This window comes from Macaca mulatta, chromosome 12 (assembly GCF_049350105.2).
Source record: "Macaca mulatta isolate MMU2019108-1 chromosome 12, T2T-MMU8v2.0, whole genome shotgun sequence".
NCBI classification, from domain to species: domain Eukaryota; kingdom Metazoa; phylum Chordata; class Mammalia; order Primates; family Cercopithecidae; genus Macaca; species Macaca mulatta.
The window spans coordinates 94,509,412-94,528,220 of NC_133417.1; the positions used below are offsets into that span (position 1 = coordinate 94,509,412).

Here is an 18,809-nt window from a genome sequence, read left to right on the forward strand (position 1 = left end):
ATCATAGCAGAAGGCAAAAGGGAAGCAGACACCTTCTAGGCATCAGGAGAAAGAACAACGAGCAAGGAGGGGAAACCTCCACTTTAAACCATCAGATCTCATGAGAACTATCACAAGAACAGCATGAGGGAACCGCCCCCATGATCCTCCCACCAGGTTCCTCCCTTGACACAGGGAGATTACAATTTGAGATGAGATTTGGATGGGGACACAGAGCCAAAATCTTACCCTCAAATTGTCTGATTTAATTGGTAAAGGTAATAAGGCCAGATGGAGCAGCAAGAGTATAAAAACTTCTGCAGGTGCAAACAATTGCTCAAACTCATAGTCCTCAATTCTGGCTGCATACAAGAATCACTTGGTGATTTTTCACACCTGCCAATGCCTCGCCCCACCTCCAGATTCTGATTTAATTGGCCTGTGGGACCTGGGCCTTGATAGGCTTTAAAACTCTCCAGGTGGTTCTGATGTGCAGTCAGCGTTGAGAACCATTCTTCTATTCCCTACCACACAAGTTCTATCTAGTTGATCATCCTGACCTGCTACTCCACCCCACACTGGCCACTCATTGAATGAAAGAACCTTGGACCTTATTACAAGGTAAAACTCTACCTTCATTATATCAACCTGGTGTCAACTTCCTGCTTTTTCTCTAGGATTATAATCCTTTTATCTTGTCAATTAAAAACTGCTCCTTATCCTGTGACTTTGTTTTTTGATCTCTCAAAAGCTTCTTTTCAGATTGCAACCCCACTCCTTTCTATCACTTCCTGTCTGCTTCATTCATCACTCTCCCCAGTAGTTTGAGTGCTTTTGCCCATTACTTCAAACTTCTGGATTATCCTGACCAAATTTCTCCTATGATTCCAAGGAGAATTATTGAGAATCTAAATAATATTAAAGAGAATCTAAAAGAGACATCAAACTGAAAAAAATCTCATTATGACCAACAACCAACCAAATGCCGGGCATAATGTAGCAACAGAATTAAAAACTCACACACATGCATTAGAATGATTTATAAAATGATGACACTTTCTTCCATGCAAACTTGGTTGTAGTTTTGGCCATGTGCTTTAAGAAAAATAAGGATCAACCCAGAAAAAGAACAGAGATGAGAACTGTGTATCATCAAGGGAATTAAGAAGTTACCAAAAGAAGACGAAAGCAGAAGTTAGAACTTTATTACAGAAAAATGAAGGCTGGCCGGGCGTGGTGGCTCAAGCCTGCAATCCCAGCACTTTGGCAGGCCGAGATGGGCGGATCACAAGGTCAGGAGATGGAGACCATCCTGGCTAACACGGTGAAACCCCGTCTCTACTAAGAAATACAAAAAACTAGCTGGGCGAGGTGGCGGGCGCCTGTAGTCCCAGCTACTCGGGAGGCTGAGGCAGGAGAATGGTGTAAACCCCAGAGGCGGAGCTTGCAGTGAGCTGAGATCCGGCCACTGCACTCCAGCCCGGGCGACAGAGTGAGACTCCGTCTCAAAAAAAAAGAAAAAGAAAAAGAAAAAGAAAAAAAAGAAAAAGAAAAAAAGAAAAGAAAAAAAAAAGAAAAAGAAAAAAAAGAAAAATGAAGGCTGAGGGTGAATCGCTTGTAAATGGGGACTAAAATTTACAAAATTTATTGTCTCAACTATGGAATACAAAGGTGAAAAAAGAATGTTCTAGGAAAAATGAAAGGTAATATCACATAGCAATTATTTGTGAAACCCTAAAGTACTTGTACAAGGTAAAAAATAAATAGGTTTGTTGAATGCTTAGGTAAATTTGATTTTTTTTTTTTTTTTGAGATGGAGTCTCACTCTGTCGCCCAGGCTGGAGTTCAGTGGCACGATCTTGGCTCACTGCAGCCTCCAACCCCCGGGTTCAAGTTATTCTCCTGCCTCAGCCTCCCGAGTAGCTTGGGACTACAGCTGCGCGCCACCACACCTGGCTGATTTTTGTATTTTTAGTAGAGACGGGATTTCACCATGTTGGCCAGGATGGTCTCGATCTCTTGATCTTGTGTTCCGTCTGCCTCGGCCTCCCAAAGTGCTGGGATTACAGGAGTGAGCCATTGCATCTGGCCAAATTTGATTGTTGATTGAGGCACAGTGGAGTTTGCAGAATGTAAGAAAAAAACACTAACATTTAGGGAGACTTTTAAGAGTTTTTAAAGCATCTTCATATGCATGTTCTTCTTCAAGTTTTATAGAAAAATCAGAAGTTAGTGGTGTTCTGAATAGTTTGAGGCCAGTATTGTGAAGGCATCTGTCATCTGCTCCCACAAAAGTGCCTTTAAGATGCTGTCTGAAATGTCATACTGTGCCAGTCAGACCTTTACTCTAGTGGTATTTCTATTCTTGTGACCAGAGGTGAATTTACCACGAAGCTAATGAAGCTTTAAGGTTTAACCTCCTTTTTAGCAAGAGGCTCTTTCCAAAGCCCTCAAGAGCCTGGCAATGGTTCCCACAGTCATATATTTTTGTGAAGTAGCAAACATAAATTATTGTAATTTGTTGTAATTTTTTATCTTAAATGTTTACTTTTGTACATAGTCTGTATTGGTAATTTTGTATTATTTTTCTTAAAGATGGAATATGTACCCACTTCTGCTTATGATCCATTATTACTAAGTCATAGAGTCCTGCTAACCACCGAAAGACCATTAATATCCCCTCCTCCTTCTCCAACAACACTCAGCCTTTGCATTTTAGCCATTCCTTGCTCTCTCCTCAGCCATCTTCCTCATTTCTGATGACGGCCTCCTCACAGAGAATGTCTTTCCAGAGAAGACACAGAGCATTAGGTAAAGCCTTCCGATTATTCTTTTACTCTCTACATGGTCTTTCCCTGTACCATTTCTTGTCCTTTTCCTCCATCTTAGAGAAGCCGAAGAACTGGACTTCTACCTCGGAACTCCAACCTCCTCCCTGCAGGACCAGCTCTCCCCTCTCAGTCCAGTCACCCTCCCTTCTCTAGCTATGACAGACGGAGTGGGGGCTTTCCTGTTGCTTTTGGGTACCCTCAGCATTTTCAGCTCTTATGGTCTCATTTAGCAGTTTCTCTCTTCTAATTTTCCATGTCTTTAACCAAGAGGAAAAGTACAGCAAAAACTGAAAATGCCTTTCATCCTGAGCTGTTTTGGCACAAACGTCCCAGAAGGAAGGGAGGGAAGAAGATTTGTAGCAGCTGATCCTGGACCAAGCTTGGGAGCATCTAGTGCTTTCTCTCGCTGTAGATGTTGCCAAAATAGACAGTGAGAAACGTAAAAAGGAGAAAAAACAGCATGATAGTTTTGTGGGTTTTTTGTTTTTGTTTTTTTATGTTTGTTCCCCACCCCCACCCGAGACAAAGTGTGGTTTAGGTACACCTGGTTCTAAGGTCAGCCTGAGTTAGAGAAAAAGGGCAGTCTGGGGATGTGCGTCCCTGAGGAGGGTTTCTTTACACACCTCTGCACGCCATAGAACCAGGTCAGAATCACTGCTGAGCACTGATTCCAAAGTTCAGCCATGAAGATTTGAGTGTGTTCACACCACACTACCCACCCAACACAGAAAAGGGGTAAACTTTTATTTAGCAAAGATTTCATAACACAGGCTTAAGCACAAAGAGCTGTAGTACTTAGAAGTTTGTCTAGAAGATGTATTACGTACACTATCTCAGAATATTTTTGTTATCATGGTTTATTCTGCATTAACTGACAGTTAATACTAACTAGTGGTTCTGCAAAATGTTTACAATATGTTATAATGCTATAATCTCTTAATTTTCTTCCCAGTAAAAAACTTCTGTTTAAATCAGATTAAATAAAGATTTTAATAAAAAGACATTTAAATAAGAGTTCAGGGCGGGATTAGCATTGTGGTTGAACAGAAACACACAGTCTGCCAAGAAAAAAAAAAAAAAAAAAAAAGTTGAAGGGATTTGAACTTTGCCCTAGATTTCAGTCTATGAATTTGCAGTACTTTAATGTGGCATATTTTGTTCAACCTACAAAAATCCACAATGTATATGGCAGTCCAAGACAGTGAACTTTTTGTTGCTAAATATTTAGTACAACAAAACATTAATGCTGTGCTAAAGTTATATGTTTTCACTTATTCAAGAAAAAAACTGCTGATTTCCTGGGTGCAAGTGATTTAGTAATTAAAATAAATTAAATTACAAGCAAACACGTAGCCGTAGATATTTTTTCACATGCCATTTGATAGTTCTCCAGTACTAATTTGAGTACTGCTGTGCTGGGGATTTAAAAAGAGCATACAAATAGTAACCAAAGCCTGAAAACTCCTGACAATGTTAACATTCTTAACATAGAATCATTTTTGCTATGTGTATGCATCTTGACTTTTGCTCACTCATCACTGTCACCCTGGCCACTTAACTTTCAATATTAGAAGGTACACATTCACTGAAAATGCTGAAACACAATGATATGAGATAGTCGTGCAATCTCTTGCTTAGAATTACCTAACAAAGAAAGCTCGATGACTAACACAGAATTCAGTCTATTACTAACATTGGCTATTTTTCACTCTATTCTTTACCTGAGTTCTACAAGGCTACACTGCCTGTAACATGAGAAAACAATTGGCCACACAAAAATACAGGTCATATTTTCTATTATATTAGACTAAGGCTTACAGCATAGCATATGCATGTCTGTAAAAGACAGCCAAGATATACAAGCTGAAAACAATAACCAGCATGACAACACTTTCCTAAAAGGATTGGACTAGTTCCTTAGAGTTTATGACAATGGAAATGAACTCATATTCATCGGTCATCAATGCCACCCACTTAAGGCATATGCACACTGAAAGGGCACTGTGGCCCAAACATCATGGAACACACATCACAAAAAGTTGGGCAGACCCACCTCCTTTATAGCAATAGCCACAGCAATCATCTTTCGAATGAGAGAAATACACCAGTACACCAGTACTCAGGTTAGTAAATATTGGTTACAAAGGGTTGAAAACAGTTTGATGTATTCTGTGTCTCCTTTTTGCCCACTGTACCTCGCTGCCTTTTTACTTCTCTTACTTCTGTGCTTGGCATATAGTAGAGTTTTATGTACAATATGCATGATAGGCAGAAAAGTGGACAATTTCGGATACAATGTAGCTAGGTTTAATTCTTAAAAATTAGAATTTTTAAGGATATTTGAATTGGGAGAATTATCCAGAGGGGAACTCTAAAAGGTGACCTATTTTTAGTGCAACTCAAAAAGGTGTCATTAATTAATTGATTCATTAATTCGTTCAACAAATATTTATTGGCTATCTTTTGTATACAAGGCATTATGCTATGCTCCTATGACTCAGTGATCAAGGGGACTGCTGTAGTTTGAATGTCTCTTCCAAAATTCATTTTGAAATTTAATTGCCATTGTGATGGTATTAAGAGGTATGACCTTTAAGAGGTGATTGGATCAGGAGGGCTCTGCCCTCATGAATGGATGGATTAATGCCATTATCATGAGAGTGGGTTACTTATTGTGGGACTGGGTTCCTATAAACTAATGAAGTTTGGCTCCCATCCTCTCTGTCTCACAAGCTTGCTTGCTCTTCTACCTTCCACCACGGGATGATACAATACGAAGGCCCTGGCCGGATGCTGGCACCATGCTTTCTGTCTTTCCAGCCTGCATGAATAATAAATAAATACATTTCTGTTATTAGTTACCCAGTCTCAGATATTCTGTTATAGTGGCAGAAAACAGTTTAAGTCAAGGACAAATCTGGACACAGATCTCACCAAATTTACATTCTAGTGGGGAAAATAGTTTTTTTAAAAAGAGCACATAAATAATGACATAATTCTAACTGTGATCAGTGCTAAGATGGAAAACAATGTTGGAAAAATTAAAAGGTGAGCGCCCAATCATGCAGGACCTTGTAAGCCATATCAAGAATTTCTTTTGTATCCTAAGAGAAATGGAAAACATTTTAGGATTTAAATCAGGGACATAACTTTTTTTTTTTGAAATGGAGCCTTGCTCTGTATCCCAGGCTGGAGTGGCATGATCTCAGCTCACTACAACCTCTGCGTCCCAGGTTCAAGTGATTGTCCTACCTCAGCCTCCTGAATAGCTGGGATTACAGGCCCCCACGACCATGCCCGGCTAATTTTTCATTTTTAAAGACTAGTGGTCTATACATAGAAAAAAATGGAGGAGATGAGCAAAGAGAGATGATGACAGCAGTGTGGGTGAAAGTAAAGGTCCAGTTGGGAGGCTATTGCTATAGTTCATGAAGGAGATGGTGGCAGCTGAGCCAGAAGCACAGCAATGGATATATGAAGAAGTAGACAGTTGCAAGGTTCGTCTACAAGGTAATGCCTTGACAGATGTTTTAAAACAGACAAGAGTCAAGGATAACATTAGCATTTCTGTTATGAGCAACTGGGAGAATGGGGGGTAGGGAAATTGAGACTATATAAATTAAGAGTAGATTTGATGGACTAAAAAATGAGTTCAAATCCTGACATGTAAAAAATTGAGATGTATGGGCTGGGGATGGTGGCTCATGCCTGTAATCCCAGCACTTTGGGAGGCCGAGGCGGGCGAATCACGAGGTCAGGAGATCAAGACCATCCTGGCTAACACGGTGAAAGCCCGTCTCTACCAAAAAATACGAAAAATTAGCCAGGCGTGGTGGCGGGCACTGTAGTTCCAGCTACTCAGGAGGCTGAGGCAGGAGAATGGCGTGAATCTGGGAGGTGGAGCTTGCAGTGAGCTGAGATCGCGCCACTGCACTCCAGCCTGGGCGACAGAGCAAGACACCATCTCAAAAAAAAAGAAAAAAAAAATTTTTGGATGTATGAAAGGTATCCAAGAGTAAGTAACATTTACTTAGTAACACTTACTAAGTAAATATTGCAGGTATGTCTTTGGAGCTCAGAAATGTCTGTGTTTAATATTGGTGTATATTATGTATATATCAATCTCTAAATCATTGGTGCATACATAACATTTTTTATAAGCTGTGGGAGTGTAAGAGCCATCATAGGAAAAGAATGTGAGATTAGAAAGAAACAAGGGTCCAAGACTGATCTTTGAAGAACTTCAATTTCTAAATAGAGAAGGTGGCACTCCCGAAGTAGAATGAGAAGGGTTGGCCAGATGGGGTAGCAGGAACACTAGATTTTTGTGTTATAGTAAGTTGTGTGTTACAGAAGCCATGGAAAGAAAGACTATCAAATGAGGAGAATGATCACTCAGGGAAAACCAAGTATGGGGAAGATTGGGAATAGATATTGGATTTTGTAATATGGATACCATTGAGATCTTAGCCAGAACAATCTGAGTAGTGTGGTGAATTGGGGGAGACTTAGCTATGAAAGGGAAGTGAAGGCATTGGGGAAATGTGCACAGATAACTCTTTCTAGAAGTCTGATCGTGGGTAAGATCTTGAGGTTCTATCCTGGGTTATGTAGCCTGCATTTCTCCATTTGTAAAATGAGGATGTGAATATAACCATACTCAGAAAACAACTTGAGAAAAACAAGGGTAAATCCCTGTGCTTGGCACCATTCTGATCAATTAAGTTCACATAAGATTTACTGTGCATGTGCTAGATTCCAGGATAAAAAGATAACTAGGACGAGTGCACTCTTGCCAAGAGCTTATGATTTAATGAGGGAGACAGAATGAAATACGTGCATTTAAGAAAATGTGGTACATTTGAAAATGAAAGTACACATAATGTATTATGAGAATAAGGAAGACAGCATTTCTCAACCAGGGAATTTGAGAAGCTTTCTAGAGAAAAAGACACGTGAACTAAGTTATGAAAGAAAAAATGGGAATTACTCAGGTGGTGAGAGGAAGCAAACATACACCAGAGAGGGAAATTACGAACACAAGTAAAGGCTCAGAGATATAAAACACAATTAAAATTCTTCATACACCCTGCCCATGTACAGGGAATCTACAAACACATCGGTCACTAGAATATATTGTTGCAGTATGAGAGTTAAGTCTGAAGAGGCAAGCTCATGGATCATTTGTGTGCCATGTTAGGAGTATTTGACTTTATACGCAAGTAACGGGGTTCAAATCCAAGATCAACAACCTGTTAGTGCTGTCATTTTGGGTGAGTTACTTAAACTTCCTGAGCTTCAGTTTCCTCAATGAGAGTGTTTATTTTCAGTTTCTTTAAATGAAAACTTAAATAATACCTACATCCTAGCAAAGACATCATTAACTCTCAATTAAAATTAAAAACTGTTATTAGAGGAGGAAGTAGCCTTAGACAATTTCATCCAATCTGTTTATTCTGCATATAAGGAAATTGAGTGCTAGGGAGATTGATAACTTATCCAAATTAATGCCTTGAAGAAGCAGTAGAATCTGGAGCAAATCTAAGTTCTATTATCTAATGCTATGACACTATTGAATATCTCTTTCTTCCAGAAGTTAAAGGCTAAAGTAACCAAAAAGTGAAAATGCAGGCAGAGGACAGGTTGTCCAATGTCAAAGGGCCAGAAGAAATGCAATTTTCTGATGTTGAGCTACAAACTGAAGGTGGAAAATTAAGACAGGGACAAGAGGCCAGGTGCAAAGGCTCACATCTGTAATCCCAACACTCTGGGAGGCTGAAGCAGGAGAGTTGCTTGACCGCAGGAGTTCAAGACCAGCCTGTGCAACATAGTGAAACCCTGTCTCTACGTAAAAAAATTAGTCAGGAGTGGTGGTCTGCATCTGTAGTCCCAGCTACTTGGGAAACAGAGATGGCAGGATTGCTTGAGCCTGGGAAGTTAAGGCTGCAATGAGCTGTGATCGCACCATTGCACCCCAGCCTGGGTGACAGAGGGAGACCTTATCTCCAAAAATAAATAAATAAATAAATACAGGGACAAGAGGTAAGACATAGTAGCTAGCTACCCTAGTGTAACTTATATATATATAATGTAACTTACACTTACATATATATGTGTGTGTGTATGTTTTATATATATATAAATATATATATTATTTATTATTTTATATATATATAAAACTAGGAAGGAAAAGATACCTGAATATCTATATCCAGCTATCCAGATATTTTATATATATATATATATATATATATATATATATATATATATAACGAGAAGCATGGTTTTGACAGAAACAGATATTTTATATATGTATTGCAAGAAGCATGGTTTTGACAGAAGCCAGGCCAAGCTCATAGTATTTCCATTCATCCATTTACTAGTTATGTGACTTGAGTCAACTATTTTCTGTATCTGTAAAATCTGAAACTGATGTCTTACTGATTTCTAAAGAAGCTCAAATAAGTTAGCATGTGTGAACATGCTTAACAATTACCCAATACACAGGAGGCACCTAAACATTTTGTAAAATTCTTTCTAACAAGAATACCAGGCAGATCGCCACAGACACAAATTGAGTATACTTAACAATATATACTCAGACAATTTATTCTCAAGACACCACAGAGAATCTGGAAGTGGGCAGTAGACTATTTTATGGACCATTTTCTATCTTCCAGATTCCAGACTGACATGGCAATTCCTGGGCAGCTGATGTCATGCTAGTCAAAAGCTGAGAGACCAAAGATCAGAGTCTGTACTGGACGTGGTGGTGCCTTTAGCTAACAAGAAAGGGACATGTGATGGGTTAGTGAGGCAGGTGTGGCACTTATCATAGAAATAAATACAACCAAAGGTAAGAAAAGTTGAAACTGGGTAAAGTAGAGAAAGAAGCAGTCCACCAATGCTCATCATATCAAACACAAAAAGTGCTTTGGCTGGGCAGACATAAAATGCTTTCTCTGTAATTATTAGCAGCTGTTGCCTGACAATTATTTTGAGCTTACTCCAATATATAAAGTAAGACAGGACGAGTAAGCACTTTTCTTTAACTGCACGACATTTAAGGAAGAAAGCATAGAGATTTGCTTGAAGCAGTCATAGGAAGTATTTCTGTAACCTTCACATGATTTGGTATACTCCATCTCCCTGATGAAGAAAGGACGGGTCTTCACAGAACAAACTCTGAGCACAGTGTACATGAACACTTGAACCGTGTTTCATTGCTGCTTCTTTCCTTTGCTGAAGTCCACTAACTTCTCTGTCATGGGCATTTGCTAACACACCTCTTGTTGAAACAGCAAAGCAAAAAACAAAGGTAGACAAGCTCATCACATCCTTTTAATCTTTAGCCTTACAAATGTTTTGATTTACCAAATTCGTACCACCTGACACCTCTCTTTGCCTGAGATTAGACAACTAATTAAGTGTCTAGAGTGAGGACAAGAGAGAAGTAGTGGAATATAAATACCAATTGAGAGCTTTAGCTCCTGGGTAGATGGTGGTGAAATTAGCAGAAGTAGGAACATGGAAGGACATAAGGGGGAAGATTCATCTGAATGCCCCATAGGACACTGAGTTGGTGTTGTCCATAAGTACTTAGATATACATATGGATCATCGGCCAAAATAGAGAAGTAACTGAACAAGATCAACACAAACCTACAATAAAATGCTAGAAAGGCACCAAAAAATTGTGTGTAACCTTCTCTGTCTCTTAGATGTCAGATTTGCTTAGGAATTCAAGTAGGAACTGTAGTGGTTTAGAAAGCAAGTTTCTATCTCACCAAAGGAGGAACAGAAGACAACCAACCACAAAATCTGAAGAAGACAGACTGATTAACCTGGGGGATAAGAGAGATTTTCTAAGCCAAAAGATTGAGATCTTCACAGACATGTAGAAAGATTAAAATGCCATCTTGAAGACCAGAAGAGATTGATATGACAGGGAAAGGACACCCCCACCTTCACCTGCCCTTTTCAGGGGCTTAGAAAAGGGGAAGATGGGTCAGTTGCTACCAAGTAAGAAATTGTGACCTCTTGTAACAAAGGAGAAGACAGCTGAGAGAACAGAAAACTATTGAGAAGCATTTTTAAAGCCACAAATAGGAATGAAAAATTGACTGGGTAAGCTTAAATATTGAGAGAAGTCTACAAAGTGATTACAGAGTATCTGGACTGATATGATGGGGGAAGATGAGGAAGAGCAGCCTCAAAGCCTTAGAGCATATTGGGTAACTAAGCATAAACAATGAATAAGCAGAAACTCTAGGCAAATATGAAGTGGTAAAAGTATATTTAGAATAAAGGGTGACACGGTTGATCAGGAATTCCTAGAGCAGTACCAAGAGACAGAAAAGAGCTGAGTCACTATTAAGAGGGAGAACTGACTCTCAACCTTTGGACACTGAGAGAGCCATTAAATAACTCAGGTCCCCAAGTGTGTTTCATTCCCCATGAGGCCCACATATAGAACTACTCCTGTGCTTCCATGAGATTTCTGTTGCCTTTCTCCTACAATTATTTTTTCATGAAATCCCTCAGTACTTAACAGAGTCTGACGTAAGTTGTCCCTTTTTCTGGCAGCCAAAATTGCCTAACATACTAAGAAGTGAACTTCATCCTTCTTACAGTGTAGTGGCCAAAAATGGATAAAATCCTATAGATGTATGCTGCCCAGTGAGGAGTAAAAAGAGATTATTACCTTCTCCACTCTGGACATTACCCCCTTTATCCTTTTATTGGCAGCCTCATCAGATTGCTGCTTATACTGACCTCTGTGCCAAGAATCCTCAATTCTTTAATCACTTATGTATTCATTCAACATATATTTATTGGGCTCCTTGTATGTGCTAGGCACTGTTCAAGGCACTGAAGATGCAAAAGTAAGCTATACTGTCCCTGCCCTCATGGAGTAAATTTAGCATCTGGTGGTGGAGACAGACATTGAACAAGTATCACACTCATGGAAGTTGATTCATTTCACACAAGTGAGGAGATGGCCCCGGAACCACTCATGCTCACCATGAGGCTGTCCGCCATCATCCTCCACCCCTCCACTGGCAGCAAAACAAAGGAGCTTTAGAGCTCCTTCCCAATGGAGACTCACAGTCTCTACCACTATCTCTCTTTATCCTCACTTACTTCAGTCAGCACAAAAAACTCAGGCCTCTCAGGAGATCCCACAAACCAAACCCCAATATCCACAAGGCTGTGACTCCAGCTCCCACCTCATCCCCAACTCCTCCAACCCTTCTGCTGTACCCTGAAGAGTGCTCAGTGCATCATCACTACCCAACATCCTCAAAATGTCCATGAATGCTCCTCTCTCCTGAGGGATCCAACTAAAAGCCGCCTCTTCCCTGAGTTCCCTGCTTCCTCTCCAGCCCTCTCAGGTTGTGGCCATTACAAGTCTCTAGGCCTGGAGGTGGGAAATGTGTCCTCCTTGCTCCTCTTCTAAATCTTTTTCCATCTCTCCTCCTAACCCTTACACACACACACACACACACACAGAGCTTTGAATCTTATGTCATCAGACAACACTATCCAGTACCTTCCCTACAGGAGTCATTTATTCACCTGTCCTTTCCTCTTTAAACTTCTCCCAACACCTTTACCCCACCCCTCTCCTGCTACTCCTAACTGATGACCCAACTCCCCTTTTCAATGATAAAACAGGAGAAATCCGAAGAGAACTTAAACGAGCTCTTCACATCTACCTGCCTAATTATATCTGAGTCATGTACTCTCCATTTTTGTCACTACTGATGAATTATTTGTACTCTTACTTAAAATTACTTGTGTGTCTACTCAAGGGCTTTGCTTTAGCAGCTCTTCCATTTCTTGTTCACACGGGGAGATGTTTCCCAATAGCTTATAAAGATAAACATGTTACACTATATATACTATATATACTCTGGAATAGATATATAATAGTGTATACCTATACTCTGGAAACCTAGCTCTCCACTTAAAAATTAGGTTGCCTTTAGCAAGCTTTGTTATGTGTCTAATTTTCAATTTCCTCATCTATCCAATGTGAAAATTAATGCCAATTTCATAAAGTTGTTGAGCAGGTTAAATGGCTTATCATATGCAAAGTACTTTATACAAAAAAAGCATTCAATAAATGTTAGCTCCAAATTTCCTTAACACTGCGGGTTAAACACAGTTAAACAATGGAGAAATGAAAATATTACTTTGTTCAAATGAACTGCACTCAAGCTATTCTGATAACACACTGTACAAACTTCTCGTTATCTTTCACTTCCAGCTCCTGTCTTCACAAACCTATTATTTTGACTCTACCATTCACTACAGCCAAGACGAGACATCAAAATGGTATCTATTTTTAAACACTTACTAAAGGATGCAGAAAGGAAAATCCATTTCTAATGATTTTATGCCTAATCCATGACACTTGGTAGATGAAAAATAGGTCTCCTTCTTCAACTGTAACTGTTCTTAGAAGTCACTTAATTTAAAAATATATATTAATCAATATAACATACACACATGGTAACAAAGCAAATAGGATATATGATAAAAAGCAAAAATAGCACCCATATCTTTCTCTTCTTACCCCCAATACCACATTCCAGAAGCAAACTCTTCCAATTGTTTCTGCTTGTAGTTTTAGTGGTTACCTCCCTAATTCCAGATACTATGATTTTATCTCTGTTTTGATTTATCCACTTTAAATAGTATCTAATTAATCCCATACATGAGAGCTTAAAATTCAGGTCACTTACTCATCTCTACTCTTCTCAATATATATTATTAGTATTAATAATTCTATCAGTTACCTTTATATCTTTAAACAATACATTTAAACCTCTATTTCTTATCCCATCAGCTTTTGCAGTATCTCTTGCAACTCACTTATTAAAAGCATAATTTAATGTAAGCTTCATAAGGGTAAGAAGTTTTGTCTTTTTCACCTTTCTCTGTATCTCGAGTACCTAAAACAACATCTGCACCCAGTAGGTTCTCAGCAAATATTTATGACTGCATTAATGGTATCAGTGTATTGGCATCCTTACCCTTTCTTCTACATGTTCTATTTTTCCTCCTATCCATTATACTTTTGGGTTTTTTTTTACCATGTAAATTTATTAATATTTGCATTCAGTCCTGCAAGCACAGAAAAGCCTTCTATGCTTTATCCATAGGTGACTAGGACTAGAAGTCTTTGCTTTTCCCAAACATTGTTCAGTTTTAGAGAAGAGCCACCTGGTGTTTTGCATGTTGGTTTGGGGAAGAAGGACTGAGGTATGTACTGGTTGCAGCAGCTTCATTGCAGACTTCAAACAAATCCCCTGATTTCAACTCCAGTTCTTACTCCCTTGCTATGGACTCAGGCCAGAGACTTTCTGGGATTTTGCAGAAGAGATTGACTAATATCTCCTTGTAGCTTATCATCTATAAAATGATGAGTTTCTTAGCCTATTTCATTCACCAAGATATTCCCATTCATTTGCAATCTCCCAAAAGTTTATTAAAATAATTTGTTGGTTTATCCACAATTTCATTGTCTACAATGTCATTAGTTTACTTCTCTTTGAGCATCTCTACTTTTTTCTTAGTAGATGTTAAAATGAAATCTTGCACATCTTAAACTAGAAGCAGTAGAAGTAATTTTTAAAGTGTTCTATTTAATTTGTGTGTATGTGAAAGAATTATGGGATACAGATTATTTGTTTTAGACAACTTCTTGCCTTTCTTGCTCTGACCCTGACTTCTCACATGAACTATAATATACAGTTGATCTTTGAACAACAAAGGTTTGAACCACGCAGATCCACTTATACATAGATTTTTTTTCAATAAAAGTTACACCAAGTATGCCTTACTCTCTTGCCTCCCCTCCCACCTCTTCACCTCTTCTGCCTCTGCCACCTTAGGACAGCAAGACCAACCCCTTCTCTTCCTCCTTCTCAGCCTACTCAATGTGAAAATGACAATGATGAAAACCTTTATAATGATCCACTTAATAAATGGTAAATATGTTTTCTCTTCCTTATAATTTTCTTAGTAACAGTTTCTTTTCTCTGGCTTACTATATTTAATAATACAGTATATAATACATGTACAAAATATGTGTTAATCAACTATTTGTTATCAATAAAGCTTTGAATCAACAGTAGCCAATTAGTAGTTAAGTTTTGGGGGAGTCAAAAATTATATGCAGATTTTTGACTGCATGGGGGAGCTGGTGCTCCTAACCCCCATGTTGTTCAAGGGTTAACTGTGTTTAATACGTTAGTGTTGATTCTTTTAATTTTCCTTTCTTATTGTTAATTTATTTCAGAGATTTATGTTAATTATGTAATCCATCTTTTAAGACACCTTTTAAATTTGACAAAAATCTAGTTAATAAGAAAATGAATTTAAAAAATAAAACCTCCCTCCCCTCTACATACATACTGTAGATAAGCTCAAATCCTACCTCACAGAGAATCAAGAAGAGGGAGGAGTGAGGAGGGGTGAACAAGCAATTATGACCTGGCTTCTTCCTCATATGGCCACAGACCCAATGTATGGACACAACCAATGTTTCCAAGGTGATGAGTCTAGAGAATTCTAGAAAAAATGTCCGAAGACTGCCTACACTTATCATACTTCTACAGGAAGAGAAGCAATTCCCTTACCAATATTTCTTGATTTATCCAATAAACATTATTTTGGAAGGAAGGAGTGTCATATTTATTGATTATACTATGTTCTAACTCTTCTACCTATGTTACATTTTCTGATTGTTACAACAAAATTAAGAAGTAGGTATTATAGTAGACTTGTCATTTGAAGACTTAACTTTGGGGATCTTAGCTATTTGCCAGTAACACCAAAAGTGTATATGTGTAATTTTTCAAAAGCATTCATTTGATGCTGATGCCAAGTGGAAGGCTGAAGTAGTTGAGCAAGTCTTTAATCAGGGAGTAAGATGGAATTATTCTGAGCACCTCTATTTCAGCTTGAGTTTGTCTTCTCACCTCTCTATTGTAGCTCTCCAGAAATATTCTGTAGTATTCTCACATTTGAGGATTCCCATGCCTCAAGATTGTTACTTAAATATTTCAAGGGTCTATTATAATCCAGAGGTAAAATAATGTGACAATGTTCACTCAAGAAAAATGTCAAACTAGTATTTAAGATCATTTTATTCTGGCCTCCAAAATTCATGTTCTTCCTTTGCTACCACTAAGCTTCCCTTAATGCTGGAGATAAAACTGCAGCATTAATTCATTGTTCCCCACAAATCTATATCCCCATAAGGAAGGGGGTACCTCTCGCAGCAGCACACTATGCTTCAGGCAGGCTGAAGATTCCTCCAGAGTCAACCAGGCAACAGTGAAGCTTTGTCACAAAATTAACTCCCTCCTAACGACCAACAGGATAAGATGAGCAAATGCAAATCACTCAATTAAATCAGTCAAGCAACCAATTTAATATCAGGTAGAGATCTGTGACCTGAGGAGAATATGAACTAATTATGAAAAATTAACAAATAAACCAAAATTGAGTTAAGAAGCAATGGCCTAAGTTCTGCCAAATTCAGAGACAGTCTATGACTCAGGCAGCCTGTGGTTCACCAGCTTCTTGGTACATTGGAGGAGTTTCATAAAACTCCATTGTTCTAGTTCATAATAAGGTGGAGTGTGAAGTGTTCCAGTTGTTTTCAGCAACAAGTAAACCAGTGCCTTTGGGCATGGGCAATACTTGGTCAATGACTGAATCTGTTCCTCCCTCCAAAGTATCTCAGCTTGGTTTCTTCAAACCAATTAACTCCGTTTTAGTAAGAGGAGGTTTGCCCATGCCTTCTTTAATGAGATTAGTAATATCAATCCTTCCATAAAATCACTAATAAAACAAACCCAAATCTTCATCCTCAATTGACTCCTGCAGATATTTATGAGTTTTTCCTACTGGGTGTCACGTATGCTGTTTGATATGGATGTGGACTCAGTTCTGTTCTTTTTTCCAAGGAAAAATTTCAAAACAACTTTTTTAAAAAAATGACATATGGGCCCTATGCCGCTTAGTTAGCTGAGATGCCCTTAGATAAGAATTGTAACCATTTAGAAGGCAGGTAGGTCAGTTAATCAATGAAATTATCAGTGTTTTCTGTTAAAGAAAATAGTACACAGAAAAGGTAAAATCTAACTCAAATTGCATATAATAACCACTGAAGACATTTACATGACACTTCAGAGTTACAGAATACCTTCACATCCATGACTTCACTGAATCCTTAGGAGATTCTTGGGAGACAGATGTTTTCTTTTTACAGGTTGAGTATCTTGCCTGAGGTGACACAGGTGCTGCATGACCACAGCCAACTCCACTTACATATAGTTTCTTTTTTTTTTTTTTTTTTTTTTGAGACGGAGTCTCGCTCTGTCGCCCAGGCTGGAGTGCAGTGGCCGGATCTCAGCTCACTGCACGCTCCGCCCCCCGGGTTTACGCCATTCTCCTGCCTCATCCTCCCGAGTAGCTGGGACTACAGGCGCCCGCCACCACGCCCGGCTAATTTTTTGTATTTTTTTAGTAGAGACGGGGTTTCACCGTGTTAGCCAGGATGGTCTTGATCTCCTGACCTCATGATCCGCCCGTCTCGGCCTCCCAAAGTGCTGGGATTACAGGCTTGAGCCACTGCGCCCGGCCTATATATAGTTTCTTTACTGAGAGCAAACCTGACCCCTGCTAAGTGAGGTACTGGGTTTACAACCATGAATAAGACAATGTCTTTCTTCACACTGTGTTTGCAGTGTGCGTACACGCATTCTCAGTAAAATGTCTAATACTTGTTGGAATCAGGTAGAAAACCCAGTGCTTTTTGCCAACAGACAAGAAAACTCCAGCCAGACATGATTCCAGTTCAGCTTGACCCGACCCGCTTCAGTTTTGACCTGGGCAGATCATAAATCATGATGAAAACATTGCCCAGTACTTGTGCCCATTACCTCTTTGCCAGATCCACATGAGTTGCCAACAGACTGATTTATCAGATTGTTGTTATGAGGACGGCTAATGCCACATTCATTGTGCCAGGCAGCATCTGTGCCCAAGCTCCTCCCTAGGAAAAAGCAGCAGCAACAGTTAAAGTTGCAAGAACTAAGAGGAAACTATGACCTAAGAGAGGTGACCTATGACCACAGGTCAGCTAGGCGTGAATGAAAAATTATTCTGCTGATTTATGAAGTGGAAAATAATAACAGGAACTAGTGTTTAGTAAATTCCATGAATTTTACTGAAATCTTGTCAAAAACCAATATGTGAATCTTTCAAACTGTTATAGCCAAAGGCAAATGTTAGTGGTCTGATTAGTGGACAGTTATCCCAGCAGGCATGTAAAATGTCACAAATGACTTTAACCTGTGTCAGCACTGTCCCTCCACCTGCCTCTCTCTGCACTGAGACACCTCCCTCTTGTATATTGAGGAATGAGATTTGTCCCTCATGTCTTTCCTGAACCTAGGGAGTTGCTCTGGCATCGCCATGACTCACTCTGCAGCTGGGAACCATCTAGAACTTGCACTGTCCTCATTGATGGAGGCCGCCCTTCCTTCACATGAGGCCAGCAACAGGAAAGGCTGTTGTTGTTTTTTTCTGCCCAACCTATTTGTTTCCCATAGTGTCACCCTACAAAGCAGTACAGGTATATCATTGTTACTGATTGGCAAACTAACCGAAGGAACTGGGCAGAAAAAGGAGTAGTTTAGTCTAAGAGAGATAGTCCAGGGGCAAAGCACCCAGCAAGTTGAGGGCCTTGCAGTAGTTCCTGCATGAACCCTCCCCAACTCATAACCTGTTGCCCTGTCTGCACCTTTCTGGTGTAATCACTGCTCCTTATGTAATCTCTGAGATGCAAACCTCCACCTTTGTAAACCCTCACCCTTAATCTCAGTGGTCATCCTCCCCTCAAGGGTTAGTAACCCTGAGTCATTCCATCTAGAGCAAATTCCAGAGGTGCTCCAGCTGGGCAGTCCAAAGTGGTGCC

The 18,809-nt window shown here is 39.3% G+C and overlaps 1 long non-coding RNA gene across 3 annotated transcripts; it reads left to right on the forward strand.

The window, feature by feature from the left end:
• Nucleotides 1-463: 463 nt before the first annotated feature.
• Nucleotides 464-15,489, forward strand: LOC106992662 (uncharacterized). Of its 3 annotated transcripts, XR_003721351.2 has the most exons (6): nucleotides 464-600; nucleotides 2,721-2,790; nucleotides 13,083-13,150; nucleotides 13,981-14,080; nucleotides 14,713-14,808; nucleotides 15,241-15,489. It is a non-coding gene; the product is annotated as an uncharacterized LOC106992662 (long non-coding RNA). The 3 variants fall into 3 exon arrangements; XR_013402079.1 differs by lacking the exon at nucleotides 13,083-13,150; XR_001438686.3 differs by lacking the exons at nucleotides 464-600; nucleotides 13,083-13,150 and having other exon boundaries at nucleotides 2,630-2,790.
• Nucleotides 15,490-18,809: the final 3,320 nt, after the last annotated feature.